At 39.4% G+C, this 2,794-nt stretch overlaps 1 pseudogene; it reads right to left on the bottom strand.

The window, feature by feature from the left end:
• Nucleotides 1–609: 609 nt before the first annotated feature.
• On the bottom strand, nucleotides 610–2,159 carry LOC124236774 (olfactory receptor 2T8-like; annotated as a pseudogene).
• Between the last annotated feature and the right edge of the window lie 635 nt (nucleotides 2,160–2,794).

Below are 2,794 nucleotides of genomic sequence, written 5' to 3'. Positions count from 1 at the left end.
TTAGAATGACAATCATCAAACAGACAAGAGATTACAAGTGTTGCTGAGGGTGTGAAGAAAAGAGAGCCTTGTGCGCTGTTTTTGGTAATGTAGATTAGTAAAGCTGCTATGGAAAACTCTATGGTGATTTCTCAAATAATTAAAAATAGAACTACCATACGATCTAAGAACTCAACTTATGGGTATATTTCCCAATAAAATGAAATCAGTATCTCAAAGAGATATCTGCACATCCATTGCAGGATTATTCAAAATAGCAAACACCAGGAAACAACTTAAGTTTCATATATATATAATATATATACATATATATACACACATATATATACATATATATGTGTGTATATATACCATACAGTTGTCAATAGGATGCAAAATAACGTACAAAAATTGCTCAGTGTGGAGCATAGCAAATAGTAACTGCTCAAGAATTACTATCTCTCAATATGGTAGTCTCAGGTAATTCTTGACAACTTCCTATTATACTGATCAATGAATTTAACTTTCCCTTCATGCATTACTGAAGGAGAGAGAATTACAATATGTTTAAATGTTAATGACTTCAGGAAAATAAACTCATTTAGCATTGTATAATCTTCAATAGTGAGGCTAAGTTTGCTGACATTTTAAATTTGCACCTTTCCCAGACACCTTTTCAAGGCTCCCTTGACCTCACTGTTCCTCAGACTGTAGATGAGGGGTTTAAGCACACGGTTGAAGATAGTGTAGAATGCTGACACAACCTTATCGTGGTTATCTGACCTGTAGGATTTGGGTCTCATGTAGGTGAAAATGGCAGCTCCATAGAAGAGTCCCACCACAGCCAAATGTGAGGAGCAGATGGCAAAAGCCTTCTTGTGGGCTTCTCTAGAACACATCTAGAGAACAGCTACGAGGATGAGACAATAGGAGGTCAGGATGAGAGATAAGGGGACCAGGAGCATTAACACACATCAGATGTACATGACATACTCAAAGACAGATGTGTCAGCACAAGCCAAACACACCAGCATGGGGGTCTCACTGAAGAAATGATCGCTGTCACGTGCACTGCAAAATGGGAAGCTCAGGGTAGCAGCAGCCTGCATGAGCCCATCAGCTGCCCCCAGGAACCAAGACCCCAAAATCATTCTCAGGCATAATTCCTGGCTAATGAAGACAGGGTATTGCAGTGGGTGGCAAACAGCCACATGGAGGACATAAGACATTGCTGCTAAAAGGAAACTCTCACCACCATCCAGTATGATTGAAACAAAGATCTGCAAACCACAGCCAGCAAGGGAGATGGACTTCTTGTCAGTCAAGTAGTCAGCAGCCATTTTGGGCACAATGGTGGCAACCAGCATCACATCTGATGTGGATTAAGGCTGCCCCAGCTAGAGAAGCCGAAGGTGACCTGGCCTACATGCCAAACTATATGACACAGTGGATTTTTTTATGGTATGAATTAGGGCTGCCCCAGGGAGAGAAGCCCAGGTCATCCTCACCTACATGCTTATCTCTATGGCCAGATTTGTATCTAAAAGATATATGACCACACAATAACCAGACCCCATCTGCACTGAAATCATTTAATGACTTTTTACATCATCTTTTCTTTTTCCAGTAAAAATAAGTCACGTAGTCATGCCTTATCAATTTATCCCTAACCCTCAACTCATGGCAGCATCAGCAAGTTCCTCCTGCCCATGGGCCCTGTCACAATGCTGGTATCAGCAGGAGCTCTGACTGCCCGTGGGTCCTGTCCCCATGCAGCAGCAGAAGCTCTGACTGCCCATGGGTCCTGTCCCCATACTATTCCACACTATTCTCTAAATAAAAAGAGCACTACTGCCAGATCTTGAGAGTCCAAGAAATCTTTCTTTCGACTCCTCAGCTCACTGACCCCGCATCAACATCCATGAGGGAGATTTGGCTCAGTAGGAAGGACATGGGTGTGTGGAGCTGCAGGTCCCAGTAAATCAGGAGACGCATGAGGGAATTGCCCTTAAAAGAAGCAATGGCCATTGTCAGCACCACCATGAAGAGAAAGAGGTGGGGTCTTGTGTGTTTAAAGAGTCCTAGAAGAATGAAGTCTGATGCTGTGTTTCTGTTCTCCATGATTTCTTCTGGTGTGATTCTGTTAATGGAAAAATAGAGAAGGAAGAGACTTTCATCATCTAACAATGTTAGTCTAACTTCCTAACTTCTGGACATGTGCTGGATATGGAATCCAGGGTTCTGATTCAAAGACCTACCCTCCAGTTAATATGGCTCTTCTTGACCTATCATCCCACTTTTCTTTAACTCAACTTTTAATATTTTAAATAAGATTAGTCTATATATTTCACAGAATGACATATTGGTTGATTGAGATAATAGACCAAAATGGATCAGAAGTAAAAAGATTGTCAAGGGCTATAAATTATAAATAGTTACTTTGGCCAATTTTATATTGTTTAATAATTATAATTGTGCTTTCATTATGTGTGCTGAAACAAAATTTAAGTTGAGAAAATAAACACATTTAAAAGTTTGTCATTTATATTTGTCTGAGTCGTAGATGATTTTTTTGCAAATTTTGGAAATTTTAACACACTCAAATTAGTTACATTTTTAATAAACAAGAAAATAAAGTTGTTTCACTATGGGCTACAAGGACCACAGAAGGGAACAGATGAGTATAAGTAAAACAAAATTTCCCCACTGAAGGAGGATAATTTCCCCAATAAAATGAAAACATTCTTACTACCTCTCGTTAAATAACTATTTTTATTTGCCTGATTTTTAAAATGTAGGTATTGTAGTTCACTCT

This window comes from Equus quagga, chromosome 3, assembly GCF_021613505.1.
Source record: "Equus quagga isolate Etosha38 chromosome 3, UCLA_HA_Equagga_1.0, whole genome shotgun sequence".
In the NCBI taxonomy this organism is placed as follows: domain Eukaryota; kingdom Metazoa; phylum Chordata; class Mammalia; order Perissodactyla; family Equidae; genus Equus; species Equus quagga.
The sequence above is the reverse complement of the archived record's forward strand: the minus strand, read 5'-3'. Positions and strand labels throughout refer to the sequence as shown.